The 26,659-nt window shown below is 34.4% G+C and overlaps 1 pseudogene; it reads right to left on the bottom strand.

Moving 5' to 3' along the window:
* Positions 1 to 19,709, bottom strand: part of LOC127544010 (transcription factor E2F6-like) — a 174,962-nt pseudogene extending 155,253 nt beyond the window's left edge.
* Between the last annotated feature and the right edge of the window lie 6,950 nt (positions 19,710 to 26,659).

Genomic DNA, 26,659 nt, shown 5'->3' with positions numbered 1-26,659 from the left:
TGTTAGCCAGTTCTTAGCCTTCCAGTTTTGTTTTCCTATGAATCTGCAAATCCCTAGTTGATTTTCAAACTGGAAAGCTTCTATCTAAGCACAACTGCCAGGGGGTATATTACTTCAGTGTCTTTATTTTTGTCTACTTCCCTTTTGGAGGTATCAATAAACTGTTTTTAACATGTCAGATTGTGATCCTGGAGTCAGGGGAACCTGAGTTCAAATCTGGCCTTCCCTCTTTGACACATATAAGTGTATGTGATTTGCCCAACTTGTTGGGCAAATCACTTATCTCAATAGCCTCAATAAAACCAAATCCAAAAACCCAAAAAAGATATTAGTTTGAAGATAATGTATTTGCATCCCACATTTTCTTAACTTTATCCTTCCTCCACAATTTGACATTGATTTTTGTCTGCTTTTATTCACTGAGTATTTTACTGAATAAAAATGATTATTTCAGAAATGACCATGACTCCCAATTGAGATAGTCATTTTCTGTCCTGTTTCAGTGTTTAAAATAAGATTCTTTAGTTCCTACCTGTTTCAGTGTTTACCAAGGCATTTCTTAAAGAAAATATTCATGTTGTGAGCAGCTAGGTAGCGCCATAGTGCACAGAGAATTAGGCTTGAAAGAATAAAGAATAATCTTACTGAATTCAAATCCAGCCTCAGAGACCCATTAGCTATGTGATTCTAGCCAAATCACTTAATCTTGTTTGCCTCAGTTCCCTCATCTGTAAAATGAGCTGGAAAATAAAATGGCAAACCAGGTCAATATCTTTGCCAGAAAAAAAAAGGTGGGGGGGAGGAGAGAGGACACAAAATAACAAATGGGGTCATGAAAAGTTAGATGTGATTGAACAACATTCATGATATAAGGGGAAGGAGATTTCTGAGCTATCCATGAGACTTTGGTTTCTTTCATTTCTTGATCCCCAAACATGCTGTTCAATGTTTTGTTTTTTTCCCTTGAGCCCATCATTGTATTAAAAACACTGTGAATTAAACCACATGTTGAATTATTTTGTCAGGCCTTGTCAAGTTCTTCAAGGGATTTCATTGCTGCAACCTCTGCAACAGATGTTGTCCCAGAAGCTACAATTATCTTCATTATAGTTTGTTTGCTTACTCTTGTGAGTACTGCAAGACAAGGTAACTAACATAATCATACTTTGTTGTTGCTGTTGCTGGTGGTTTGGAAATATGGAAAAATCAATTCCTCCACATATTTATTTGTTGGGAGGAGTCACTCCCCAAGATGCTTGCTCACATTGCTGCATTTTTAAAAAATAATTATTATTAATAGTATATTTATACTGAGAGTATCAATGTAGATATGAAATATGTACAAATTTCTTCAAAAGTTGAACTGCTATTCCCTCCCTCCCACTGTCTCTAAATATATATATATATATATGTTTATGTGCATATCCATGTGTAGATAGATATATAGATATAGATGAATATACACACACACACACACACACACACACACATATATACACATTATACATTGATAGATGTGTATATATGGATATATGTAATATATATGTATATACAATTATAATGTATTTATTTTGCATATAATTTAGACAGGCTTATATATGTTCATGTTATCTCTCTTGATAGACTATAAACTACTTGAATATATGGACTATTTCATTATTTTGTCAATGTTTCTAGAGACTAACATAAATCTGGGTACATTGGAAGTATATAAAAAATATACATGGATTGTGTGATTGACCAAGATTGTTCATTAAGAACGCACATAATTTAACTAGAATTTGTAGATGAGCTACGAGTTTTGTGCTTTTTATTATATCTCTGAAAATTTTTTTTTTTTTTGACTTTCTCTCTGCCATCACAGAGAAGTCAGAAAGAGGACTAAACAATTTAAGGCTGCTTTGTATGTTTTCTCCATATGAAGATCATAGCCAAAAAAAAAAAAAAATCATTACTTGGCAGTAAAACTTTCGGCCATGAGCTGCTCTATACTTAGTTGTTAGAATCCTAGTGTTAACTCTATGGAATTGATACAATGCTTATTGGTTCACACATTAGAGCAAATCCTTACAAGGCATTAAGTCACTAGTATTGATAGGAACAATGCTTAAGCTAACACCTTTGAAAGTTCACACATTAGCTCACACATTAGTTCACACATTTGTGAGATTTCAGGGTTCAGTATAAGATATCCAAATTCACACCTCCCATAATCCCACTCTCAGAGGAGAAGTCAATCTTTGAGTTTACACCTCTAAAAGAGCATAAAAAGAGCTTCAGTCAATCAGTCAGTCAGTCAATTCAGAAGATTGCCAGGAGTTGGAGTTGAGCTAGAGGCAGAAGCAAAGGACAAACTGCAAGAGCTCTTGGAATCAAGGAAGGAGAAAATAAATGTTTGGATTTTATCAGCTGACTGCATTTGAGGTGATTATTGATCTGAACTGAAACTAAGGCTGCCTCCAGAAAACCTCCCCAAGAAACCTGCTCTCACAGAGAGAACCATCATATATTATACAAAAGAAGAAAACACCACACTTAATTATCTTGGTTTTTTGATGGCAGACATAGTATGCCTCTTGACCTGTCTTCCAAACCTCTCTAGCATGAACTAGTATTCATACTTCACCAGTAAACATTACCACTGAGAAACAAGGTCACCTCCATGCCACAATAAACCAGAAGAACAGAACTTTCTTGGAGGAATATTTTCTTTCTTTCTTTCTTTTTTTAAATAACTTTTTATTGACAGAACCCATGCCAGGGTAATTTTTTACAACATTATCCCTTGCACTCTCTTTTGTTCTGATTTTTCCCCTCCCACCCCCTCCCCCAGATGGCAAGTGGTCCTATACATGTTAAATAGGTTACGGTATATCCTAGGTACAATATATATGTGCAGAACCGAACAGTTCTCTTGTTGCACAGGGAGAATTGGATTCAGAAGGTAAAAATAACCCGGAAAGAAAAACAAAAATGCAAATAGTTTATATTCATTTCCCAGTGCCCTTTCTTTGGGTGTAGCTGCTTTTGTCCATCCTTGATCAATTGAAACGGAGTTAGATCTCTTTGTCGAAGAAATCCACTTCCATCAGAATACATCCTCATACAGTATCATTGTTGAGGTATATGATGATCTTGGAGGAATATTTTCAACATAGAACATAAACAATTTGTTGTTGCTGAAAAAGTGGCTAATTTTATGTTTTATATGCAATTAATTCCCATCTTGATGATACTACAGGAATCTGGATTGCTAATTTTAAATTCCTTCAAGCAAGTACAAAAAGGGAATATTGTGGGGAATGGGAAGATTGTCAAAATAAAATAGTAGCAGCACTACTTTCAGATGATGAAAGAGACTTTTACAATAAATTACATTTATTTAATGCAATCATTTTATACATATTATTACCTGTGGGAAAACATTTACATGATATTTACTTTTTTTTTTTTTTTTCCAAGAAGACTGGTTTACATCATGCTTTTATCTAAGAATGACTTTAAAAGTGGAGTAATGGATAGAGATCGGGGTTCAACACTTGGAGGGTTCAGGTTCAAATTCTATGTCTCACACATACTACCTGTTTGAGACAATCATATAACTTCTCAGCATCTAGGTATCTAGCTATCTCTAGGTGTCACTTTAATTCAATTAAGTCAAAAGTAAAAAGCCTAACTGAATTGAAAGTTCTCTATATTGCTGATATCACAGATTGAATTCCATGAATCATACTTTCTATAAATCCTTCTTTTCCTCTTAAGAACTTTTTGTCTCTTAAGCTCTTGAATTTTACATGATTAGAAAACACATGAAAATCTACTTTTCAAAATAATAAGATTGGTACCTGGGAATAAGAGCTGTATCTTTCTTGCTTGTGTTGTCAAACCATTTGCAATTTTCTGTTTTTGATAGAAACAATCTAATATACTTAAGCTCAATTTCCTATGATTCCTGATCTGAGATATATTTATAATCTGTAGAATTCAATTTTTGATCTGCTAAATTTAAACAAATTCCAATTTGAACCAAAGGAGCAATGTGATAATTTTATTGCTGTAAGAATTTCATAATCTATAAAGTACAATATAATTGAGTATAGTTGGAACAGACAAGTTTATCATGAGTGGGACTATGCTACAAGGAGTAGAGGGAACTCATAGCTCTTCCTGTTTCCCATCATTGTGACATCATTATTGCCTATGAGCTCATTGGTCATTTGCTAATCATTTTTTTGGCATCTGCTAATTATAGTACTTGGTAGTGATAGTGAATTTATGATATATGGTTTGTATCCTGTAGCCACCAGGGTAAGAAAAAATAAATAGAACTGTTCTGAATGGCTGTAAAACAGACCATTATGTCAGATAAACATCTAGTAACCTGTAAATAGGTTTTTTCACATGTAAGTAGCAGAGATTTATTGATACTCAGCCTTATCAAAGAAAGACATTATCTGTGTGTGTGTGTGTGTGTGTGTGTGTGTGTGTGTGTGGTAAATGGGGTTAAGTGACTTGCCTGTGTTCATTGTGTGAAACCAGGTTCTCTTGACTCCATGGCTAGTGCTCGATCCACTGCACCGACTAGCTGCCCTGGGAGACATTATTTTACTGGATTTGAGTGTCAGATTAAGCCAGAGTAAACATAAATCTTTGCCTGGGTTATAACCTTCACATACGTGTTTTATAAGGAAGTCTTTGTTAAAAGGCATAATTAAAGTCCTTTTGTCCTTCATCATTTTCAGTCCTTCTGGAGAGATTTTGCCTAACTCTTCCATACAAATTCATTTAGATCACAGAATTAAAGATTTAAGTTGAAAGGAATTTTAAAAGCATTTGGTCTAAACTTCTCATTTTTTTTTTTTGAATGAGTCACATGAAGTTGAAGTACCTTCAAAATCATAAAGAAAATCTTTTTTTTTTCATAATTGGGAATTAATTCTAGGTCCTGTGCCTCAAAATTTAGGATTTTCCATTATACTTTCCATAGAAGGAGGTTGAAGCAAGGTTAAAAAGAGACTGAAACTGTCTTCTAACAAAAATAATCAGTTTACATTCTGACTGTGCTTTTAGTTTGCAAACCTGAAATGTAGCAAAAGCTGGACAAAGTAAAATTTTATTCTACACCTAACTAGAAGTCATTTTGAAACACACAGCTAGGTAGGAAACATACCTAGGTCTCAAGGGGATGTTTTATTTGTCTATAATTTGATTGATTCTCCTTTTCATCTTTAGTAGGTACCAGTAGTTTGAAAAGGGGTAAGGGACACAAATCAACCTCATCATTTCACATTCTGAACAATTCTGCATTTGAGCCATGAAGTCAGCTGTTCCTGTAGGGATAAAAGTCTCTCTCAACTGATCTTTCTTGGGAATAACCAGCCTTTCAAAGTTGAGAAGAATCAAGGAGCTCTGGATACTTTTGCTGGCCTCAGTTCAGTGGTGAGCTATTGTGCTTCAAAGGCCTTAACCAGTACTCACCACCAAAAACTGTACAAAAATGTATCAATTTAGCCTTGAAAAGAAATGAAAGCAGGACACTCATTGGAAATCCAGACAAGACTGTTAATACAACCAACCTGCTTGAATCCCCACTTCTTTTGAACGATGATTAAAAAAAAAAAATGCCACCGAAAGGGTTCAAATATCCTATAGTGACATCCAGTTCAGAAAGTCCTCTGACTTTAGTCAAAGCCTGAGACACCCTTTAAAAGTTCCTAAGGTATTCTATCTTATCCAACCTCCATTCAGCAAGCTAATTGCTAACCTTTATGTGTGGGGGCCTGTGTGTGAAATACAAATGAACCAATTTGTAATATGAGAATATAATGATCACAGTTATCTAGGAGCAAAGAATAGTCAATTGCTCATATGAAAAGCTTTCTAAAAGGACCCAACTCCCAGTTCCTATGGAGTGACCCATTTTTGTTATAGAATATAAGCAGACAGAATAATTCTCTTATGAACCATCTGAGTGAAATTCTGAACTCAAAACTGTTTGTTGCTAGGTTGAAGAGGGAAAAGTCAACAATCCAAAGTCCAAATAATGCTGTAGTTGAAATGTCCCAGCATAACACATATAACTGAAAATTTCAAAGGAGCTTATTCAAAAAGGAGAAGAACTTAAATTAGGTTTCCTTGCATACACAGGCTTTCCCTCCTTTCCAGAAAAAGGGGGAGAGGGAGGGAATGCAGTAAAAATATGTACTTTTCACTTTGGACATGTCTATGTAAGTGTTACTAAGCATATTGAACACATTTTGTTTTATGTTTTTTTTGTAATTTTCTTTTGATTTATTCTATTTGATTCCATTCCATCCCATCCCATCCCATTCTACAGGTTTTAACTAAATCTTTCTACATATAAGGCATTAAACCAGGGCTTAAATCTTTTTTTCACTAGCAACCCCTTTAGTCCAAGAAATTTTTATGTGACCTTGGTTACATAGATATATAAAATAGGAAAACAAATAAAACATTTATTGAAAGTAAATTATAATCTCACAACCCCCACATTCAATAATGTGGCCTCATATGGGATTATGACTCTCGGTTTAAGAAGCTTTATTCTAACCAATGAAGATGAAAAGAAAAGCCAACTTGTTTTCCAGTAACTTACATTCTTCTACAGGGTTAATTATTAGATTAGTTTAATTATTGAAAGTTTAATGTTCATGAAGTTAAGTATGTGAATGAGTTAGTATGACATAGAATAATATTTTACAACTATGTATGTGGTTAAAAGACTGCCTTTTATTTAGATGAAGGGCAGTTAGAGGAATTTATAAATAAGACAAATGTTTAACTTTCACAGGTGGTATGGCATTGCCAATTCTGCAGCCAGATCTGTGCAGGAATCACAAAAGCATAGTATTACCAATTTTCTACCCAGATTTGTGTCAGGAATCATTCTTCTTCATAAATGCTATTGAATGATTGCCTCTGGCATCTTATATCCTATTTGAAGATACCTTTTTAGCAAAAGGGACCTAGTTCAGTGATTTTGTTTGTCACTTTTGTTTATCACAGGGGCAGCTAAGTGGAGAAATGGATAGAGCCTCTAGTTTGGAGTCAGAAAGATCAGGGTTAAAATCCTACATCAGATACTTTTTAGCTCTATGACCCTAGACAAATCACTTAAACCCTGTTTAACTCAGTTTCTTGAGCTGGAGCTCCAATGGAGCTGGAGAAAACAATGCCAAACTACTCTAGTACCTTTGCCAATAAAATCCCAAATAGGGTCACAGAGTTGGATGTGACTGAAATCTCTGAACAACAACTTGTTTATCATAGCCAGTAGTAGTCAAACACAAGAAAAATAGCTATGAATAGTTTGCTTAATTCTGGCAGAACATAACATCTGAAACATCCTTTTGAAGAAATACTAATTAATCAATCTGTTCAATAATCAGATTGAGATGCAAAACAATGAATTAATCATAGGCAACATTCAGCACTGAGCTTTATGGGACATGCAAAGATGGATTTGAATAAGAAAATCATAGAATTATAGTGGTGTGAGAGGTTTTCTAATATAACACCTTTATTTAGAAACAATCCCTATCGTTAGGGTGTTTTTATAGATCTTCTCCATACATAGATTAATCTCCCTTAACACATCTCATTTGAGGAGTTGGGAATAACAACAAAGATGATAACAATAATGATAACTAAAATTTATATAATGTTTACTCTGTGCCAGCCATTAAGTGCTTTAAAATCATACCAGTTGATTCTATCAACAACCCTGGAAGATAGGTACCACTTTTATTCCCATTTTACAGATGAGGAAATTGAAGCAAATTGAGGTTAAGTGATTTGCCCACACTCACACATTTACTAAGTGCCTGAGCTCAGGTCTTCCTGAATGTAAATCTATTACTCTCTATTGCGCGACCAAACTATTCCATTTGCCATAGCAAAAGGAGCAAAAGGTAACAGGTATGTTTACTATGTACTGGTTGAGACAAAATGAAGTATAAAGTGTAAAGTGTAAAGAAAGTAGGGTATGTGTCTCTCACCTTCATAACTCCTTTGTTGAAATTTAGTGATTTTTACAATCTTCACACCATCACCATGTTTTCCATTGTTCATCTAAAAATAGGTATGTGATTAGAGAAAAATTTCTGCCCAAGTGCTGCAAACACATTGTTGTCACATACTCAAGATCCTGGAACTACAGTATGTTATTAAGCCATATATCTCTACCTTTTCTTGGAAATCTGAAGAACAATAGACTTGACTTTTTATATGAAAACCACTTCAATTGTGGAGCATTTCAATAGGGCCCCTTTGAATATTTTGCCTCTAAGATTTTTCTTTAGAAAAATTATCTTTTATATCAAAAACTATAAAGAGTACTTATTCACTTGAAATAAAGAATCATTAATGGAATATCCGGTCAATAAATATCCTTGAGCCATCCCTTGGTAAGAAACATGGTGAGTCCCATTTCCCTTCATTTCCCTCATTTGGAGACATTGACATATTATGAAAGTCTAGTCAATATCTGCTAGCATTTCTGAAAAACTAACCAAATGAATTAGAAATATGCAGAATAATCTGGCAGAATTTCAATATCTTCCCTCACCTCGATCCACTAAATAGCAAGAAGATTACTTATCAAGATCATGTTTAAAAATCATGTCATTTTTTCCTCCTAGAAGGCATTTTATCTTTAGTCTTATTTTGTTAGAACCTAAGACCTTAGTAAAGTCAAGGCAACTGATGTTATACATGTGGGATTAGTCACACAAAGTTAACTAAAGCTATACTTAAAAATTTGACATGAGAATAAAAATGAAAATTTCTTTTAAACATTTAAAAAATTAATTGGGCGGGAGTTTTTCAAACAGTGACACATTTATATTATCTAATAAATTTTCCTGAAATTGACAATATTTTTAGATCTTAAATGGAAAGATAATGAGGGTCCTAACCACTGAGAAAGTGAGTATACTCATACTCTTAACTCCTCTGGATTTCATCATGCACTTTGAAATCTCATCACTCTTCAATGGATATGAACAGACAATTCTCAGATGAAGAAATTGAAACTATTTATAGCCATGTGAAAATATGCTCCAAATCATTATTAATCAGAGAAATGCAAATTAAGACAACTCTGAGATACCACTATACACCTGTCAGATTGGCTAGAATGACAGGGAAAGATAATGCGGAATGTTGGAGGGGATGTGGGAAAACAGGGACACTGATACATTGTTGGTGGAATTGTGAACACATCCAGCCATTCTGGAGAGCAATTTGGAACTGTGCTCAAAAAGTTATCAAACTGTGCAAAACCTTTGATTCAACAGTCCTACAACTGGGCTTATATCCCAAAGAGATACTAAAGAAGGGAAAGGGACCTGTATGTGCCAAAATGTTTGTGGCAGCCCTGTTTGTAGTGGCTAGAAGCTGGAAAATGAATGGATGCCCATCAATTGGAGAATGGTTGAGTAAATTGTGGTATATGAACGTTATGGAATATTATTGTTCTGTAAGGAATGACCAGCAGGATGAATATAGAGAGGACTGGTGAGACTTACATGAACTGATGCTAAGTGAAATGAGCAGAACCAGGAGATCATCATATACCTCAACAACGAAATGGTTTGAGCATGTATTCTGATGGAAGTGGATCTCTTCGATAAAGAGAGCTAATTCAGTTTCAATTGATCAAGGATGGACAGAAGCAGCTACACCCAAAGAAACAATATTGGGAAATGAATATAAACTGCTTGCATTTTTGTTTTTCTTCCCGGGTTATTTATACCTTCTGAATCCAATTCTCCCTATGCAACAAGAAAACTGTTTGGTTCTGCACACATATATTGTATCTAGGATATACTGTAACCTATTCAACATGTAAAGGACTGCTTGCCATCTGGCATCTGGGGGAGGGGGTGGAAGGAGGGAGGGGAAAAATCAGAACAGAAGTGAGTGCAAGGGATAATGCTGTAAAAAATTACCCTGGCATGGGTTCTGTCAATAAAAAGTTATTATATATGTGTGTGTGTGTGTGTGTGTGTGTGTGTGTGTGTGTGTGTATAGAATTAAAAAAAAAAAAAAAGAAATCTCATCACTCTGCAAAATCACATCAACCCCAAAACTCACACCCCTTCAATACATGCTGTCCCTGGGCCTCTCCGTCCCTCTAACTGGAGAATGTGGAGTAGGCAGTGGAGCATTCTGCCCAGCTTTTCCACTTAAGAAGAGAACCCAGGGAAGCCATTTCTTTGTTTTCCACCCAGTTTCATTTTCTCTGATCTTACCCTCCAACACCACCTTTTTTTTTCTGTTTTTTTTGCTGTTTTCCTTTTATTAAATCTTTAGCTCCTTGAGGACTCCTTTTTTTGTATCCCTAACACTTCACACAGTTCCTAACATACTGCAGACACATAATAAAATTTTTATTGACTGACTAGGCAGATTTCCCAACCCCCAGTTTTTTTTTTTAATGTATTGTTGCTTGCTATAAAAGGATATATTTTTTAATTTATGCATCAGTGATATAATGTGGCAGGAAGTCAGTATTGGGTTACAATTTTCTTGAGTTCAAAGACTGATTCTTTTCCTTTCCCTTCCCCTCTACTCCCTTTTCCCTTTTCTTCCCTCCTTTTTTCTCCCTCCTTTCACTCTACCTTCTCATTTTCCTTACCTTTTCCTTTCTCCCTCATTTTTTTTTCCCTTCTCTAGTGCCTACCACAGTGTTTTTCATATAGGAAAATAAATTGGTATGTTGAATGAAACAAAAGCTTCATTGAATTATTGTTTTATTGTACTTTTCATTGGAGGAATCACATTTAGAAAGGACATCACTAAACTGGGTAATAATTAAAGAAAGGCAACCAGAATGGTGATGGTCCTTCAGTTCATGCCATATGAAGAACAGCTCAAAGAGTTGAAGCCTTTTCGATTTGAAATGAGACAGTTCTGTGGAATATGACAGATTTATTCAAGTAATTGAAATAGTTGGATTAAACTCATTCTTTTGAGAGTAACGAGTATAATGTGGAATAATGAATAAAAGCTACAAAGAGGAATACTTAGGCTTCAAGAGGTCTGGGGGAATAATAAAAGCAAAAACACTTCTTTAAAAAAATTAGGGCTCTCTATAAGTAAAATGGGTTCCCTTGGAAAGATGTTCTTCCTTACTGGTTAGCATTCAGAATCTAAAAAAGTTTTTTTTTGATATGATGCACTAAGGTATCCTTTAGGGGTTCAGGTTGACTATTAAAGTTCTTTCCAACTTTGAAATTCTGTGATTCAATGATCATATTTGAGATAAAGGTCAAAGATGAAGATTTTTTTTTTATCATATCCCACAGTTTCCTTTGATAATAATGTCTGGAACTCTTATAGAAAGTTATTTCTAATGTCTGACTTACACTAGTACAGCCACAATTTAAAAAACAGAATGTGTTATTTTTATTCAAGGGTTTGAAGACTGGTTCACTGGATGATGGATTTAACTTCTATCAAAACTGTCTTAAAAGATATGACATGAGCAGGTTTATGGGAAAATCCATGTGGATGCTGAATGCTTAGAGAAAACATTCATTTGGTCTACTAATTGATTTCCTCTCCTATTTTTTCTATTCACAGAAAGTTGCCAGTCAATAAACATTTATTAAATACCTATTTTGTACCAGATAGTGTGCTAAGTGTTGACAATACAGAGGCTGAAGACAGTCATTGCCTTCAAGAAGGTAACTATTTTATCGGGTAGACAACAAGGAAATAAGTGTGTTCCTAACAGCTGTGTGATATGATAAAAGGAAACAGCTGAAGAGTACAGACATCAGAATTAAAAGGGATTGGGATTACTTTCTGTAGAATGTAGGATTTTAATTGGTACCTAAAGGAAGCCAGAGACACCAGGTGGAGATGATAAATAAGAGAATTCCAGGAATGTGGGACAGCCTGAGAAAATTTCTGGAACTAAAAAATGAGTGTCTTACTTATGGAATAGCAAGAAGTCCAGTGGCTCTTTCAAGTATGTGGCAAGAAACAAGGTGTAAGAAGATTAGAAAAGTAGGATGGGGCTGTGTTATAAAATGCTTTGAATTTTAAATAGAGAATAGAAAGTCAGACGAGGCATATTAATTGGCTAATGCTATGCCTCTCTAAAGGCAGTCTAAGATACTATTAAATTCTTTGATCACCATATTGCACTGTTGGCTCACATTGAGTTTTCAGTCTCAAAATTGTCTTTTTTATTCGAAAAGTTTTCTACCTATCTGCTTGTACCTGCAACAAATTGTGTTTTTTTTTCCCTCTCCCTTTAATTCCAGCCTTAAATGTATCTTAGTAAGTTTTGCCTATTATTCTAAGATTCTGAGTTCTTTCTGGATCCCATTTTTCTGATTTAATGTGTGAAATAGTTTGATTTTCTATGTAAAGTCATTTATTATTTTTTTTAATGAGTATAAGAATGGAAAAGATAGAATCCCACTGGAAATCTCCATCCCTCAAACCCATATGCTTTCAAACCAAACTGAAGCAAATCATAAAATCATGCTGACTGAGTCCATTACAAATTTATAAAAAGCCTTTTACATCTTAATGAACTCTCTCCCACCCTCACTTTAAACAATCTTTAATTTGGAAAAAGGGTCAAGATGAGTCATTCTTTAGAATTTGGTCTTGGGGTAAAGAAGGGGTGAAATGACTAATTTTTCCAGTGTTTAAAAATATCAAAGACAGGATAAATGTCATAAATAGAACTATTAATAAAAACAAAAATAGTCAGCACACTATAGATAGAGAGTATAATATAAATAAAAATCCAATAATTACTATTATTTCAGGAGCTGTTGCTTCATTTGTGGGAAGAAAACTTGACTCTAATTATATTTCCCACAAATTAAAAGTATCCAAGAGTCTTACACTTTCTAGGTATATTATTTGGCCTAATAATTATGAGGTGAATAAAACCCAGCAATATACTATTTCCCTGGCTGTAACTGAGTATCTAAATGGGCCCCAGTGATGAATGCTATCTCCTTCTATCTTTTCTTGCTATGTGAACAAACTAACACTGTAAATTTCTTATGATCAAATTATCTTGAACAGACATAGCTAACTTGTATCAATGGCACAGTTATTATATACATCAGCAGATCAAGCTGATTTAGTGTACTATATATATAGTATATATTATATTTTATATAGTCCCTGAATATGTCTGGGATAGTGGGCAGATGAGAGAAAGGCAGAGAAGTCCCTCTAGGAAATGTGGAGATCTCCTTCCTGAACACAAAATGGTGGAGAACACAAGGCTTAATTAGCCTTTTGTCCAATTCAATGCAGTAAATCATATAAACTTTTTGATCTGTCTTTATCAAATCCTTAGCTCACCTTCCCCAGCCCTTAACTGATAAATGTAACCACTTTTTAACTGAAAAAAAAAAATGAAATCATAATCTGAGAGTTGCTTCTTCTCCCCTTCTCATTTTCTATCTCTCATATACCTTCTGCTAATATCACTTTCATCATTCCTGTCTCTCATGAATACAGGACCCTTTCCAGACTAAGGCAAACCCTTTTACCTCAGATTACTCCCATTCTATCCATTATATATCCTGCAGATTACCCCCTTTATCAATCTCAGTGCTTTCACTTATCTTCAATCTCTTTCTGTCTCCTGGCTGCTGCTCTACCTATATCATCTTATCCTTAAAAAAAATCTTGTTTGATTTGTCCATCCCTGCTATCATTTGATATCTCCCTTACCCTATATGACTAAATTCTTTGAGATGGTCATCTACAAGAGATGTTTCCACATTTTCCCTCCTCTCTCAATCTCTTTTTAACAGTCTACAGTTTGGCTTCCCACTTCATTATGCCACTGAAATGACTCACTAAAGAGTTAATGTCAGTCTCTTTATCTCTCCACTGTTGAGATAACTGGCTAGGAAGAAAGGGGTAGCAGGGAGTTCTAAAAGTGTAAAGTCAAGATCTGAGAAGCAGTTAGAAGCAAGCATTACTAATATAGATCACATTTAACCAAGGAACTCAACTAATAGAGCCAGAGGCCAGAGAAGTAGAGGTATCTCCATCTTGAGAAGAAAACCAGAATGCAGTGGGAATTATAGAAATGTACAGGGTTAGAGGCTAAGACATTTACCCAGATTAGAAGAGACCATTATTTATTCATGAGAATTCCCAGTGCTAAACAGTTCCATTTAAAATTTCTTGGGAGTGTTATAGAGGTGATTTCTGTTGTATATGGTATCCTGTAATTAAAAAAAAAAAAAAAGATTTAAGGTTGTTGGGGAAGGAGAAGGAGAGTGTAATCCTTTCAATGCAAATGTCTTTAGGAAAAGAGTAAAAATATAAACATTTTTTGGCCACTGAAGTCCACTGGATCTCTCCACAGTTGCCCTACTCTGGTCTGCAGGTAACACTGAATTCTTAAAAACATTACTGTAGATACCCTAATGGATGCTACTAAACTAGAACACCTTTGTGCATGGGCCTAATGACAATCAATAAGTTTGTTGACCCAACAGCAATTTAGCTAAATTTACTAAACTAAATCACTAAATGCATTGATATATGTTAAAATTTTTAGCTACAGAAACTCTCAAAGACTATCTATGATTTCATAGAGTAGTTGTGATTTTTTAAGTAGAAAGGGAGTCCCCATGCCAACAAAATCATAGGCTCTTAAAATACTGACATATTAATCATATACATTTTACTGAAAGTGAATTTCAGTTTGTTTCTTTAGAAGTTGTTTTGACTTATAGGATAGTGAAAAAGCATGATGATGCTAATAGCTGTTGGAAGGGGAAAGGAATAGTAAAAAAGAAGGGAAAAGGTAAATAATAGTGAAATGGGGATGATGAGTGAAGCCAATGAAGACAAATATTGCTTAATTCATTTTTCCTAGGGCTAGCATTGCTCACTGATAAGATTTATATATAAAAACACCATCAGGGAACAGAAGGGTGGTATATAGATAGAAAAACATGATAGATAGATAGATAGATAGTAAAAATCAGGAGTTCCTTGGGTTCAAATAAGCACTATGATACTATCTTTGAGACCAAAGATAAATCATTAAATCTATCTGATTTTTAGTTTGTTCTTCAGTAAAATTTTGAATAATGATAATCATAGTGAAGAGGCAATATACCATATCTGATAGAAAGCTAGCCTTGAAGGCAGGAAGAGATGAGTTCAGATCCTATTTCTGATACAGACTAGCTATGTGAACCTGAGTTCTTTAACTTCTCAGTGCTCCAGGATTCAAAGACTTAAGAGAATTTGTCTACCTCCAAGATAGAGGTTTCCTCATTTAGATGTTCCTGATATCTATGAAATTGCAGGTTCAGTGCCTTTTCTATGATGATGAAGATGAAGATGATGACACTCTATATTTTCATTTCTATCTCTCAGGGTGGTTGTTTCAAAGATCAAATGATATATTGCCTATAAAATAATTTCCAAAACTCAAAAAATTACCAAAAGTAAGTTCTTGTATGTTGGTGAAATTCTCTTTCAGTTTTATTCTCTTTTATCCCTAAATAAAATGTCAAAATCTTTTCTCTCCCTTTTCAAAGCAAGACTTCATATCCTTTAAAACACCGAGAGTAGAGAAGAGGTCACAAATGAGAAGTTGAGGGGAGCGAGTCACAATTTTCTTTCTCTAAACTACCACTATTCATTGAGTTTTAGAATAATGGTCTATACTTTGCTAACAGTTGAAATTCATTAAATCCAGGAAACTCTGAAATGTTATTTCAACACATTATTCAATACCAAATGTGTTTCCAGGTAAAGCTGGTTTTCTCCTAGATCATAAATCATTGATTTTGCTAGAATAAAAAAAAAATGTATTTTTGTTACTTCCTCTCTTTAATCTATGTGACTATCTATCTATCTTCATCAATATGATGGAGATATCATCATCTTTATTTTCATCATCAAATGAAATCATTTCATCTTCAAATGATAATAAAATATTTTCAGTCAGTTTCCCAAGAATTTAATTGCTTTGAGTGATATGGATGTGTGTATCTCCCAGACAATATGCATTATGGAAATATTTTACTTTCTCAAATGCATCATTGATATATTCCACTGTGACATGATTAGAGGTTGAAGGCAGAATTGCTGCTTTCTTATTATAAAACAAAATCATCAGCAGGAAGCATGGCTCAGGGGAAATATCACACGATTCAGTCAGAGGACCAGAATTCCAGTTCTTACTCTGCCATCTACTGCCTGTGATTTGGGGAAAATCCTGGTGGTCACTTGCTTCATTTATAAAATGAGGTGATTAAATTAGATTGCCTCTAATTCCTCTCCATTTCCAAATCTCTGACCTTTGACCTTGCTTCTATTGCCATTTATCACCTGGATATATATAACTGGGCAAATTACTTCACTTCCCTAGACTCAGTATCTGCATCTGTAAAGTAACAGAGTTTAACTGATCTCTATAACCCCTTTTTGCTATAAATACTATGATTCTACTTATACCACCTACAAATACTTTCTGCATTTGTTATTTCCTTAGAGGTCTTGGTTAGCACCATTGAATTAAAGACAAGTTCAACTAAGAAAGGGGGGGAAAGGTATTATTAAGAAAAACATCAATTTACTCTACAGGTATATGCAATGTGTTTATTTCCTACCCCCAAATCAATGGCTATATGCTTCTCATTTCAAAGAATGTTTTTCTACAAGCCCAATGAATAGGCTGTTTGCAGATTGTGTTCTTTGTGAGTAAATGATAGATGATAAATGCATGAATGTATACACAAAGATTTCTTTAGTAGCAAGAAACAAGAAGGTATACTGATAAAGGAAGTAGTCTTTTGAGCTTAATCATGAACAAATATTTTCAGTGAAGAAAATACATTTATTTCATTCAACTTAGTGTTTTGTCACGCAAGAATATTGTTATGTCATATTCTATCCATTGTACAATAAGTTGATACTTCTGATTCATAGTTGGTCAGATTTGTGTGTGTGTGGTATGTGTGTGTGTGTATATATACATATAAATACACACACACACACACACACATATCTGTATGTATGTATGCTTGTATTTTCCCCCTTAGTTGTAGTTACACATTCTTGGGTCATTCATCTCTGTGGGCAGGTGCTGTGGTATGTTCTTGCAAGATGACTGACCAATGTAACCTATTGATAAGAAAATTATATTTTCTCCCTGAATAACTTAATGTGGTGCTGGTCTTGTAAAACTTTTGGATGGTGCTTTAAACAAACAAAGTAATCCTGAGAAGTCCGATAAAAATTTTGAACCTCTAGGTGAAACAAAACAAAAAAGTCTCAATATAATTCTTGTCCATATTCAAGATGTTGTTGTTAATGTCAAAGTCAAAGATTGACAAATACTTTCTAAAATTCATGTTGTATTACTTTAACATAACTGAGATGCTAATTTGTCTTGATCTTGCCCTCATGCAAAAAGAAAGCCCATCATGCTTTTCCTTTGTGAGGTTTTTTTTTTTTTTTAAAATTATTATTATTTTGTTTAACCTTTCCCCCATCATCCACCATATTATATATTCAGACCATGAAGAAGAAAAGTCACTAATTATATTGGTTTTTTGGATTCACATTGGTGAAAAGTCATTATACTATGTTGAAAGGGGAGTATTGTCATTATATAAAGGAATCAAAGGTTCTAAAAATCTTTGGAGGGTGACTTAATCATAAGGTTTTTATAACTAATAGTTAAGTGCTGAACGGGGGAAAAGATTCTACTGAAAACCTCTTAGGCTCCCTCACTTTTAAAGCTTAAGTCACAGCCTTGTATACTGAACTTAGATTGCTTTCCAGTTTAAGTTTGTGATTTGTAGGGAGACCTTTTCGGATAATGTCCTGAGAATCTCTTTTGGTGTATGACTGGCACATTTCTTCTCAACAAATTTGCCTTATTTTTTTTTTTTTGGTAACAAAATTTAGTTTTCACTGTACTGTAGAATTTAGCTCCTCCTTTGGAGGTAGTTCAGAAAGGCTCATTCTATGATGCTATTTACTTATTTAACTTTAAACATAATTTTTTAATGGAATGTTGCTAGTGTTTATCTATCTATGTATCTATTTGTCTATTATCTCTCTTCTATCTACAGATATAAATATCGATCTCATTGCATAGAATTATATAATATATTTATTATATATATTAATATTTTTCTCATATACATTAACATCCTACTATCCTCCATCACACTCATCATCCTCTTCCTTCTCACAATCCTAGAATTGGCCGTAGCTTTAATTCAGGCCTATGTCTTTACCCTTTTAGTAAGCCTGTACTTTCATTATATATATGTATGAATTACATATATACATATATATACTGCTTCCTATATATAAATGGACCTCTCCAGAGACTTCTACATAAAGTAGCTTTTATTTAATGTTAACTTGTACATGGATATGGATGCAAGGAGGGAGGCAGGAAGAAGACAATATACTCAAGGTCTGCATATAGTTCAAGGACACATGGGGATTGGGAAAGAGAAATGAGAGCAGAAGTAGGAACACATGGAGAAAGTTAGGGCCAACCAAGTGGAATCCTCATCTGAACTTAGAGAAAGAACACAATGGGGAGGGGACAGACAATGTGGAGGCAAACAACAGACTGTTGGACATAATAGGTGAAGGTCTCCTGGCTTGACCAAAATGGTCTCAAGCTAAGTTTTTACTCTGCCTATGGAGGTAGAGGTCTCTCCATCTGTCCAGTCTTCTGCTTTCACTTGGAAGATATTTTTTTCAATTTTGTATTTATTTTTTTTTAAGTTTTATTTGTTTTTAATGTTTGCTGGGGGAGGCTAAGGAGATCAAGAGCAGAGACAGCACAGTTTAGAATACAGGAAAGATAATATAGGTGATTTATTAAAAATGCAAATTCCTTTCAGGATTCTTTACAGAAAGTTGAATTTATAAAATACAAACTTAGGAGGATTATAGATATATGTTTTATTTGTATATATATGTTTTATATGTGCACGCATATACATGTCCATTACATATTATGCATGCATCCTCTTCCTATCCCCTCTCTTTTTTCTCTCTTATTACATATTTATTAATATTATACATACATATATAATATATATGTACATTGAGAAAAAACTATAAACATGCATACATGCATGTATATGTACAAGACACAGATATTTATCTATATATGCAGTGAGAAATTTATATATCTATATTTATATGAATACATCTATTTTTTTTTTCTTCTGCTCCTATGGTAAGAACTATTGATGCATTCTGGGTTTCTCAGAGTACTGGGACTTCATTCCTTGAAATTTGATACCCTTCTTTTGTTCTTTTAGTAGCTATTTAATTTTCTTTAGGTGATTTCTCACAGCTTAAAACACTGAAGGGGAAAAAAGTTTTCTAACCTCTTATTCTACTATAAGGAGGAAGAAAACGATGACACTTCTGTCAGCAGCCTTAGGCCTCTCTGAGGATAACAGAGAGTAGACTCATAAAGTTTATTAGACAGAAAAGAAATTAAACACCTGAAACAACTGTGAATCTCCAAAAAATGAAATCTGGTTTCAACTGCCCTATTAAATCAACAAGTTTCTGTTTTATTAGCTGGATTAGCCTTTGAATTTTGAGCAGTTTGAAATCTGTCCTAAATCAGTTGAGAGATTTGGGGATTTCTTTCCCTGTATCTCATGGGCAAGAAGTACCTTCATGGCGCTGACAGAGTGTTTGTCTGCTCAAGAGGCAAACAGTTGTAAGTTTGGGGAATTGTGCATGCTTGAGTGCTTTGATGGTGTAAAGAGCCCTAATCTTCAGGGTGATTTGGAGCCCACAATACTAGAAACAGCTGCAAAATTTGCAGTGATTCACACTTCTTTTAAGGCTTATGTTTCAGAAACTAATCAAATCAAAAGTGCACATTTGCCATTCCTATGCACAAGCTTTGTACGAAGGAGCTTTCTTTTTCAGTAGCTTTTTATTCCTCGTTTCCCACCCCTTTTCTCTCTCTGTCTCTCTATTACTCTCTGTATCTCTCCTCTCACACATCTCTTCTTTTGCTTTTATTATATGCAAGCAGTGTATACATGAGATTTCTACAAACATAAGCAACATATGTATCTATCTTTACATATATATATATATATATAAATGGATGTCTATACACACATATATATGCATATTTATCTCTTTATATTTATATTTCTTCTTTCTGTCACTTCTCATTCTTTTTTCCTTCTTCCTCACTTTCTCTACTTCTCTCAGTGTATGGAAACTAATATATCTAATGACTTAGTTTCATTATTTAGGTAAAGATAATCTGGCTCTTTAAATGGGCTACAGATGTGATATTTGCAACTAATTTAGGATTTAACTTTCTCCTTAAGGGAGCCATATTCAATAGGACTGGAAATGAATCACAGGGGAGAAGGCTACTGTGCACAAACAAGTTTATCTGTAAGACATTTAAAAGCCAAATGATGTTCCAATTTTAAAAGTTTCAGAGCATTGATTGTTTTGAGAAAAAAAGCTCAGGAAAGGAGGTGTTAACTGAGGTTTAGCTAGAATAGAAACAACTGAGGAGGTGGGGGAAAAGATATTCTTTCAGAAGATTTTTTTTTTCCCCTGTAGGTTACCACTTCCCCAACTTCAGTTTGAAGAATGTGTTTCTATAGAGGGCTGACACTATTGAGTCAATGCACTGAAGTCAGGACTGCCGAACACTTGAGGCTAACTACTGATTGGACAATACTCTATGGGCATATGCTTGGAAAATGGTCCTTTCCACTATCCTGTGCTGGTTCAATGATTGGTGTATACAGAGGATTGTAGGAGGGACTACAGTAAGACTGGCCAGAATCACACTTCGGCAGTAGACAAAGGAGAAGGTGGTTGGGGAGATTCTGCTTCCTTCTTGTTCAATCCTATGTCTAAAGATCAAGAATAAGGCCTAAGGACTTTTGCTTATCCTGACTCCAGCTGATTCTGGGGTGTCCTGGGTGCTAGCATGGTCATCACATGTCCCCAAGGGAACTACCAAAGGGAATGTTAAATATTGTATGGGTCCATAATCCAAAAATTATAGGCCCCATGTTCCTATCAATATGTTTCTTTTGAGTCCAAAGAATATACTTTTCTTAAGGCCAAGGGTTTTACTGAAATAGAATTGTAATAACATAACCTGGAGATCATTCTCCCAGGAACATACTTGACATCCATGGAAAGAGTGGATATACATATATTTTATGAGTACAGAGGTACATATGTGCCTATTCCTCATAATTAGGTAGAGTTTCCACTTTGATTCTTCAGTTCTACATAACCAAATGCTTTATCTGCAGAGTTCCCACAAATTTTGGTCCCTCAATCTCAACTAGACTTTATTGGACCTTACTGGATAACTCTTTCCTGAATTGTTACTTCAATGAATGTTCCTTAAATGTTTTGATATACCATTACTGCCATCAGCTCCGACTCCAATTATCAGACTAGCCTAGAATTCTGCTAAGAACTTTAAGGGCTATATATCATATTCTAGGACCAGTGGAAGGCTTGCTTTTGAATCCTCACTTCCTGAGAAGGATCTCCATTCCACATATTGCTCTAAAGTCCATTTGGTAATATCGATTCTGACAAAAGCTTCCATGTCAAAATTCCATTGCCACTATTTAGAGGAGTGGGGAAAAAGAAAAGGAATCTTCCTCCAAGAGTTAAAAAGTTAAAAATGTCCTCTAAAGCTAGTTTCTTTATAGTAGTGGTCTTTCTTCTCAACTTATTTCACAGATCTAAATCCCCTGCTTTTTAAATTTTATACTCCTAAAAAGATTATCCCACAAAAGGGATAAGTTCATTGTGCCTGATGATCCTCTGGTGCTCCTCAACAAAGTGAACTAGTTTTTTTGTTTGTTTGCTTATTTGTTTGTTTGTTTTAAATATGCAATGTGACAATGAAATTTTAAAAGAGGCACAATTTATGAGATACATATGATCCAGTTTGGGAAGGTTTAAAAGGATTAGCCCTTATATCTTATTGTCTCTGTTAACTTTTCCTTGCATTCTATAATTACATTAAGTGAATTAAAAGCCCTCTATTAGTCAAAAGTACTTACTCAATACTTTGCTATAAATGTATTATTAAAGACCAAGTTTCCAAATCAAAATAATAAATGACATTTACTTTATACTTAACATAGAAAGCTTTTTCACATAATTGAAAAATTCAGAATGATCACATAATAAGATTCATAAGTTAAGTACAGCAATATTATACTCATCCTACTAGTAGCTTATTGGCCTCAAAAGAACTTAAGTTAAGGATACCCTGTGGCAAAAGTATGGGAATGCATAAACACAATCCCCACAGAACTGTAGATGGTAGTCTGCATAAATCAATGTAAAAATTATGATCAGAATACAAGATCATTGGGATGCATGAGATTTCTGCAAGAATCTCTTAAGTATTCAGAAGAGATGTATTATCCCCATTTTACAGATGATTGTGGTATTCTCTTCTTTAAGGAAGTCCCAGAGTGCTCTGTCAGCTTCAGCTTCCCTTCTTCCAAATATCTCCAGACAGCACCAAAATGAAAGTTGGAATGAATCTGTCTTGCCTTCGAGAGAGGGCTTCTGACTCTCAATCTCCCAAAAGTGTGAACTCCAACTAAATACATTAGTGAGCTAGAGGATTTGCTAAGTACCATGCTAAATTAGGCAACTGACATCACTTTGTAAGGATTCTAACAGATGATGAATGAAAGAAGATTGCAATGACCATATTCACACAGCTAATAAATGGTAGTATCAGGATTCTACCTTAAGTCTTTTGATCTGTATCACTTTACTATACTTCATTCCTATTTAGAACTGAAAAGAATTTTTCACATATTATTTTTAAACTATTTTATTTTATGAGGAAAATGAATATTCAAATGGTGAGTGATTCATCCAGTGTTAATGTCATAGCAAAATCCATTCTGGAGAAAATTTGGAATTACACCCAAAGGGCTATAAAACTGTGTGTACCGTTTGATCCTGCATTACTATTTCTGGGTCTGTATCCCAAGGAAATTATAAAGGAGGGGAAAGGACCCACGTGTGCAAAATGTGTTTGTGGTAGCAAAGCATTGGAAAAGGAGTGGGTGCCCATCAATTGGGGAATGAACAAGTTGTAGTATATGAAGGTAATGGAATCTTATTGTTTTATAAAATGATGAATAAGCTGATTTTAGAAAGAACTTGAAAGATTTATATGAACTGATGCTGAGTGGAATAAGCAGAACGAGGAATACATTGTTCATAGTAATAGCAAAATTGTATGATGATCAACTGTGGAAGACTTAGTACTTCAGTGATCCAAGGCAATAACAATAAATTTTGTGTAGAAAATGCCATCTGCATCCTGAAAAATAATTATGGAAATTGAATGCAAATCAATACATGCTATGTTAACTTCTTTTTCCTGGTTTTTCTCTCTCTCTACTTTTTCCTTTTGTTCTGATTTTTCTTTTCCAACATGATTCATAAAGAAATGTGTATTCAAAAAGCTAAGACACATACATAAGCAGAAAAAAAAAAAAACAATTAAAAATGTCACAACAAATAGATCATGGAGTCAGCAAAACCTGGTTTTGAATCTTCCAAAAGAGCTAGGTGCCACAGGAAATAAGATCATGGAGTCAGCAAAACCTGGTTTTGAATCTTCCAAAAGAGCTAGGTGCCACAGGAAATAAAGTACTAAAACTAGAGGTAGGAAAATCTAATCTAGCTTCAGATGCTTCCTAGTTGTGTGACCCTATTCAAGTCATTTAACACTCACTGTCTTAGGTTCCTCTTCTGTAAAATGAGTTGGAGAATGCAATGGCAAACGACTTCAGTGTCTTTGCCAAGAAAACTTCAAATGGAATCTCAAAGTCAGACATAACTAAAATAAACCCCAAAAAGTCATTGACTAACATTTTATCCCCCTTAAAAAAATCTTCTTCCACAAAAATGAAAATAGTAATACTGGGAAAATCTTCCTTACTGTAGTGTTGTGACTCTCAGAAGAAACATTATAGATTTAGGAGAAAAAAGCACTGAGAAAGGATTTCTATACTTGTCACATAGTAAGCACTTAATAAATGCATGTCGGCTTATTAGCTATCAGATCTCAATTTGTATCTCTGTCCATTAGAGTGAGATTAAAAGTCTAAAGGTCATCAGCCTCAATCAGGAATAATTCAAAGTTAAAAAGCTTCATAGACCCAATAAACACACATTATAAATGAGTACTTGAAAGGAGAAACAGAGACAGAGACATAGGAAGAAAGACAGGGATGAGACACAGGAAGACCTAAATATATAGAGAAGTATATTTAGGAAGCTTTGGTTTTGTATGTAGTAGCAGCCCCAGTGCATAGTGCTAATAAGTTGAGACCTCCTGCCTGATCATATATTGCTTCCTTTCTGTAGCTCATCTGGGACTTATCTAGAGTTCACAGAATGGGTAAAGTGCCCCAGACTGTATTAAATTATTTTCAGTATTGCCGTTAACATGAGGAGAGCTATCCACAATTAAGTTAACCCAACTCAATGCAAGGTGGACCTGCTGTAATGAACTCTCAAACTTATCTGGGATTACTAAATTTAGTAGCAATAAGCTCTACATTCAAGAGAGAATGTATTTTTCCTCAAGATATGGAGAAATGAACACTGGATATAATGGGCGCTGGTGAAATTCTGACATAAAGCCAAAGGCAAACCAGGATGTAAAGGGAAATAGAAAAGACCTGCATGAATACTAGAATGTCTATCTTTGACTCTCTTCTGGGTTCAATTATCACCTCAGCAGGTGAATACTAAGCCTATAACAAATAAAAACATGAATTAAATGTTCATGATCTACCTATTTTTCTGCTAGGGATCAGAGACACAAAGACAAAATCAGTACAGTTTTTGTCCTCAAGAAGCTTGAATTTCATCAGAGGAAAATAGAAGTGCATCAATAAATAAATCACACACACACTAAAAGCTTTGAAGGACAGTCTGCATTACCAATGTGCTTCTGAACATTTTAACTTATATATTCCATGGGGATCTCACACTCAGCATATCTAAAATCATTCATCTCCAAATTCCCTCATGTACCAAAATGCCTGGAATATACTAAACATAATAACTGCTTGCAGGGTAAGTATTTGTTTCATTATTGATTTATATTGGACTATCCTTCTAGTTACCCAAACTGTACATGAGGCTGGATGGGTAGGGTCATCAAGGCAGTTTGTAGGCAGCAAGGAAGTGCACCCAAGATGAGGAAGCCTGAAAAAATGAGAAAACTGAAGAACAATAAGCTAAAGATAACATGGAGGGATAGAATCAAGGTATTTGTAGAGGGGATGACCTAGATAATGAGAAGGGTAGCAAATCTCTTCATCAGTGTATGAATTAAAAGACAAAATAGTGAAAGATGACACCAGAAAGTTTTCTTTCTCTCATTCACCTATATCCATAATCTCATGCCCTAGTTCAGAATATCATCTTTCCCCCAGACCATTGCCATTGTTTCCTCATTAATCTTTTATGTTTCCTGTCTCATCTATTACCCATTCTCCACATAGATGTCAAATTAATATTGTTTAAATCTTCATTTGATCATAATATTCCTCTACTCTAAAATCTTCAGTGGCTTTCCATTGCCCCTAGGAAAAATATAAAACATACTGCATACAATTACCATTACAAGTTCTCCACAAATTGTCTTTTACCTGCTTTTCTAATCTTGTATTATTCCCCATTTAAAATACTCCATTAAGGTCAAATTAGCCTACTAGCTTTTCTCTAAATTTGCCTTCTGTTTCCCATCTCTTTCATGTGGCAAATGTAGTTCTCATTGTCAAGAATGAAATCTCTCTCATCAGCATTCTTATATATCACTAACAAAACCCAATAGTTAGAGTTACAAAAACAAATTCCATTTAAAGTAACTACTGATTGTATAAAATTTTTAGGAATCTATCTGCCAAGGGAAAATCAGAAACTGTATGAGCAAAACTACAAAAGTCTGATTTAACCAACTGGAAAAATATTAAATGCTCTTGGATTGGGAGAGCAAATATAATAAAGATGACAATACTACCGAAATTAATCTATTTATTTAGCACTATACCAATCAGACTCCCAAAAAACTACTTTGATGAACTAGAAAAAATAACAACAAAGTTCATATGGAAAAACAAAAGGTCAAGAATTTCAAGGGAATTAAGGAAAAAAATCAAATAAAGGTGGCCTAGCTGTACCAGATCTAAAATTATATTATAAAGCAGCAGTTACTAAAACCATCTGGTATTGGCTAAGAAATAGACTAGTTGATCAATGGAATAGATTAGGTTCAAAGGACAAAACAGCCAATAACTTTAATAATATAGTGTTTGACAAACCCAAAGACACCAGTTTCTGGGATAAAAATGCATTATTTGACAAAAATTGTTGGGAAAATTGGAAATCAGTATGGCAGAAACTAGGCATTGACCCACACTTAACACTGTACACCAAGATAAAGTCAAAATGGGTTCATGACCTAGGCATAAAGAATGAGATTATAAATAAATTGGAAGAGCATAGGATAGTTTACCTTGCAGACCTGTGGAAGAGGGAGGCATTTATGACCAAAGAAGAATTAGAGATC

Source organism: Antechinus flavipes, chromosome 1 (assembly GCF_016432865.1).
Source record: "Antechinus flavipes isolate AdamAnt ecotype Samford, QLD, Australia chromosome 1, AdamAnt_v2, whole genome shotgun sequence".
NCBI lineage: Eukaryota > Metazoa > Chordata > Mammalia > Dasyuromorphia > Dasyuridae > Antechinus > Antechinus flavipes.
Note: the sequence above shows the minus strand (reverse complement) of the source record. Positions and strands in the feature narration are given on the sequence as shown.